The sequence below is a fragment of the Centruroides vittatus genome, unplaced genomic scaffold (assembly GCF_030686945.1).
Source record: "Centruroides vittatus isolate TY-2023 unplaced genomic scaffold, ASM3068694v2 contig_1050, whole genome shotgun sequence".
NCBI classification, from domain to species: Eukaryota; Metazoa; Arthropoda; class Arachnida; order Scorpiones; family Buthidae; genus Centruroides; species Centruroides vittatus.
The window spans coordinates 582,361-588,360 of record NW_027120679.1 but is presented as its reverse complement, the minus strand read 5'-3'; positions in this window follow the sequence as shown (position 1 = coordinate 588,360).

Below are 6,000 nucleotides of genomic sequence, written 5' to 3'. Positions count from 1 at the left end.
GCCAGTGAATACACTACTTTTCTTATACTATAATACTAAATTATGTAAAAATTATTGTTCTTATGAACCTATATGATTAAATTCATTAAAGTATATGAATAAAATTAAAGATGATACCATATAAATCTTTTATATTCGTAATTTTAATTCCAAATGGCCGTTTTATCCGATTTTTCGATTATCCGAGTATCATTGGTCCACAATATCTCGGATAATCGAGTTTCTATTGCATTTTCGTGCATTGTAAAGCTTGTAAGACGATTCCTAAATCTCTACGTAATATAATTATTAACGTTTTGTATAATTAAGAGATCATAATTACATTAAAATTTTAAAATTAATTTTTATTTACTTACTCATTTGTTTAAAGTTTAATATTTACTATAGGAAATAATTTTATTTAAATAACGTCAAAAATATCAATATCAATAATATAATATAAGTTAAAATTCTTAATGAAAAATTCATACGACAAAATTCATTTATTCATCGTATTTTATAATCGTTAGACCAGAGTTCAAACATTTAAATAATTAAAATTTTAATTTACAAGGAAAAATAAAATTACAAGACTGGTATTGGTTAAAATTTGAATTGCGTAATTTAAATTCAATCAATAAACGTAGCGGTTTAATCAATTGTGTAAATATCGTACAATTGGTTAAATTTGAATTTTTAAATTTAAATGATCCAATATTACGTGTTATTGGTTTAATTTCAGAAATGTCTAAGTTATTCTTAAATCGATGCGTTCATAATACCAAATGTGATTAAATAATAAAACTTTATTTAGAATTCAGTAAATTTTTTACAAAGAATTTTTTTTATTATTATAAATCTGAACATTCTGGCTGTGTATCTAATAAAACTCTGGTTTATGAGAAAATAAAAATGTTCCAATACGTGTTTACACATTGGCCGAATTTAAAATACGTTTTTTAAATTCAGCCAATACGCGCGTTGAATTAATCAGTTGAATATTTTGTTATGTTTAATTGGTTATATCTACAGCATATTGTTAATATTTAACGACTCAATCGCTTATATTAATGATTAAAATTCGAAATACGTAATATAATTTAATTATTACATATTTTAAGATCCGGTTTAATATATATTTAAACACATTAATCTTTCAATTATAAAACTGGGAGGAAAACATTTTACTTATCTTCTTTCCCAAACAATGTTCAAGTAAAGAAAAATAAAATTGCAAATATATAACATTAACTGTTCATGCTAGAGAAAAGAAAAACACGAGTTTTGCTACTAATCCATTTAAAAGAGGTTTTAAATTATTATTCAGGGTCAATCATAAATAGTAAAGGTTATTTACAGTATCTTATCAATAACCTCATCCAACAATGTTCAATTTTGCAGATAACCATCTATTTGTGGCCAGGTGTGCATTGTTTTCAAATAAAACTTTACAACAGCATAACACCCTACATCATAAATCAGTAAAACAAATGGAAATCTAATAATATAACAAGAAATATCGTCTTGCAATTCGTTTCATGACAGAATTTTAATAGAATATCATGATTCTGTTATGATTTGTTTGCTATTTGGACATAAATGAAAATTTCAAACTCAACTTTCTAAAATATACCATTTTTTGACTTTTTTTCTTCCCCTCTTGCTTTTTAAATGAAATATTGTTCCTGAATTTTCTATGTAGTTTATGCAAATATCGATTTAGTTTTTCGAAATTTTTTTCAAAATTTAATTCATTTTATTGTTTCGTAAATTTGTGAACAGTTAATAAAACTGAATTTTCTTTTATTGTTAAATTTAAATCTCGAAATATGAAATAAACAAATAAACACTAACACTAAACTTGTATATTTTATTATTTTTTTCTTGTTTTTCGAAAATTATAAATCAGAATTGGATAAACATGAATTTAGAAAATTAGAAAACAGACAACCAAACAAGACGTTGAAAAAATTAATTAATTTTTATATAACCTTAAGAGTTAAAAAAATATTTAAAATGTAATTTATATTTGAAAAAAATATATATAAAATTAAAAAAGTAAAATTTAATTTAAATATTTTTAAGTTTAAAAACAAATTATTTAATTGTTTAAATAAATTCTGAATATATAAATAAAACACGAATACAAATCGAGATGGAAATTTCTTTTATTAGTTGTATTTAAATTTCGTGCAACCAATTATAACCAATCATGGTTTTAACTAGTATTTATATGCCGAATGTAAATTATTAAAAAGAAATTTTAATCAGTCAAATCTCAATAGTTTCCCATTTTTTTAAAGTTTTATAAGTACCATTTATATTATTAAATATGTATGTACAGAATTGAGATTAAAAATGTATTGGAATGGTTTTCAATTGCGACTGTGTAATATTTAAATAAAATTTTAATGCACGGTTTACTTACTTATTTATTTATTTATTTGGCCTGGATTTCTGATAAGGATTCACAACGTCTACCAGATAAAATATCGATTCTCGAGTCTATTTAGATAATTTATATTAAAATTTTTCCTATTTTATTTTTATTTTTATATGTTTTCTTTTGAATATATTGATTGCCGAATGTAAAATATATGAAGTTTGCAGTTCATCACGATATTTAATCTATATACTGTACTGTACATATAAATATTGTTTATCCTGTGTTCATAATTTAAATTTTCTGATATTATATAGGCTACTGTATATTTTTTTTTTTTTTTCAATTTATATGCTATTTCCTCCCGTGATTTAAATCGAAATCTTTTCAATTAAATTTAAAACAATTTTAAAAAAATACAATTCTGTTTTAATTAAATAAATTCAAATCACGCAATTCAAAACTAACCAACAATCACTTAAATACTAATTATAACATCTTATCGCTTAATGGCCTACACTATATATTTAAATGAACCAATTAGAGTTCAGGATTTGAAATTTCTATCGTTTTATTGGAACATAATAGACTAGATTGATTTGAAATAGGCCAATCACATTCTTTCGTCTCAAAAGTTATCAAAATTATAGAAAAAACGCTCACATCCGGCATCTGGTTTAAGTTAAACGAATAATTGTCGCTATTTGTCGACTAATTTTTACAATTAAATCGACTATTAAAGATTTCCATGCTAAGTTGCTTTTCTTTTTTTTTTCGTTAATTGTTGAGACGTTAATCACCTATTGATAAAGGGGTTCGTGGACATTTTGTAATGTATTTTTTTCTTTTCTTCTCACTGTGCCAAGAAATTTCGTGCCATTACGGGACTATTATTGTGCCAATGTGTCGTGTTAATGCCCCATTGTCTGTAAATTTATTGAAGAATCATCGACAAGATTTTTCTCGATTGTTCATGAACGGTTCCTCCTCCATTGTTCGTGCCCAACCAATCTTTACAAGATCCCCATGTTTTATAAATCTAGTAACCAGCTGCAGAAAACACACTCACATACACACGCATACAAACTGTATGTTACATAAGCAAGAAAACAAAGTTGGCAAGGATCGGAATTGCTAATGTATATACTGATAAGGTTTGAATTATTCCGGTACACAAATGATTTTCGTATTTTTCTACTATCTAACTAGAGATAACTGCATCTGTTATTTATTTTTACGTCTTTTTTTAATGCGTTACATTATGCAGATATTGCGGGTTGAAGGAAAATACTTTAATCTATTTTTTAAATTTTTATGGCTTATTTTATTTATATTTACTTATACATACTATAAAATATTTAGATGTTTTTGATGCTATGTTTCTAAGCATTTTATAGTGTACATATATATAGATTTGCTACTATAACAACATTAAGTGAGTGTGTAAGATAACGTATAACCCGCTTCGGCGGGATACAAATAGTGGCTCTATTCTCGAGAGGGGACGAAATTAAATAAATAAAATTTACTATTTGTCATGTATGTTTCAACCTTTTAAGACGATTTCGCTTAATGGACACAAGCCACTGATTAATTTGCCATAATTGCTAAATTTACTTTCTTTTCTCTGCTCTTCCATTTTGTAGAAAAGTGAGCCGAGTAACGAAAGACAAGACATTTATGACAATAAAAGTAGAAATAATGGAGATGCGAAGATGAAAAGTACAAAAACCAGATGTTTGTCTTATCAGCTGCATATTGTCCACCCACGTAGGAAGGTGATGGTGTTTTGCTGTTTTACTTAGGATTAATTTTGATCAGATTCTTGTCCTTTTAGACACAAAGACAGCCAAGCCATTTAGGAGCACTAAAACATCTTTATGGCTAAAGTTAGACTTGTAGTTTGGGAGAAGTAAAGCTTAAATATTTTAATAATGGAGAAATGTGTGGCGTGTCTGTTCGAATGTCTAGCTTCTTTGATTTAGAATAAAGAAGTCGTGAATTAATGTTGTTACTTTTTCTTTGCTTGATTGAGATAAGGTGAAGTGGTTTGTTCGAGACAGTGAGGAATGTATAGCATTAGTTAAGCAAGAAAGACAAGTTTGAATTAGGAGAAATGACTTTACAAATTAAAGTGATATGATTTGTACTAGTTATAAATAGAAATTAATCAAATGCAGGTGCATGCACCCTTCACAAAAGTATTCTTTACGAGTTAATGAAGGATAAATTAGTTAGGCTACTTCGTAAATTGTCTGCAAGCACAATTTCTTCGAATTAATGCTAAAGATTTCTAAAATTTAATGAAGAATATTAAAATATATTAACCATTTTGTAAAATTAATATGGTTAACGATATTCAGTTAAGCATATGTGCAAGCGTATTAAGAAATGTAAACCAGAAATTTGAAAAAACAGAGAACGTCGTAAAGAACAGAACTGCATCGACTAATTCTTTAGTTTGTTTTACTAATTGGCTCTTAAAAATTTCTCGGCTGAAAGTCGTGAATGCAATAAATGGATTCTCTCCACACTATCTATCGAAATAAAGTTTGAAAGTCGCTGCAACCCTATTTAAAGAAGACATAAAAATTGTATTGAACAGAAGTATTGTTCTGTCGGAATTGACATGTAACAATGGAATGGTCATTGCTGCGTAGAAGCGAGGAAATGACGACCTATCACACAACAATGCTTTCATTGTCTAATGAAGAAGGATTAACCAATATACTTTACGCCCGTTGTAAATTTTACTTTTCGGGACTTCTTATTATAACACCGATTGGTAAACTCTTCGTTGAAATCGTTAATTCGAGGTAGATAGGACCTTTTGTATAATTCTGCAATACAGTGGGTCTATACTGTTCCTGTAATGGGGTTCAATGGTAAAAATAACCGTAGATATACAATTTACACGACAATGAATGGTAATGGGTTCATCTTAGAGACGTGTGACTTTAGAATTGGTTGTGAACACTTCGCTATATAATCAAATTTAGTTACATTAGTTAGATTTAAATTACAATTATGTAGCAACATTAATTTTTAAATGACTAATATAGCATTTCGCTATAAACAGTTCATAAAATTCAGCATTATTAAATTTTTTAAATAATAATTTCTATTTGCGTATCATTCTTTTTTAGTGTTTAAAAATAATTTAGAGACATTATAATTAAATCAAAATTTAATTTTTAATTTTAATATACTCAAGTTTTCATTTGTCAAATTTTAATTTTTGGATTATGTTGTATTACTGTAAAATTGCTTTTGTGTAGAATATTGTTTTCGTCCTTTATTTTCAGATTGTAATGACGGATAAAAGCTTAAATAAAATTAATTTTGACATGACCTAAATTAATGAATTGCTTTATAAAAATTTAGCTTTTAGACACTTTTTATCGGAGTAATATATATACTCTGAAAAAGTTTTGTCGCAAATCTTTTTATATATGGTTTTCTCTATTAAAAACTAACAACTAAATCAAAAACTTCGATTAATTTTCGAGCCAAGCCGAACAATTTTATTACTGTATTATAATATACTTAAAATTCTTGTATATTTTACTTAATTTTAAATACAGAATGATGAATTTTTAAGCGGCATAATGTAAATTAATCTGTAATTTCAATATTTA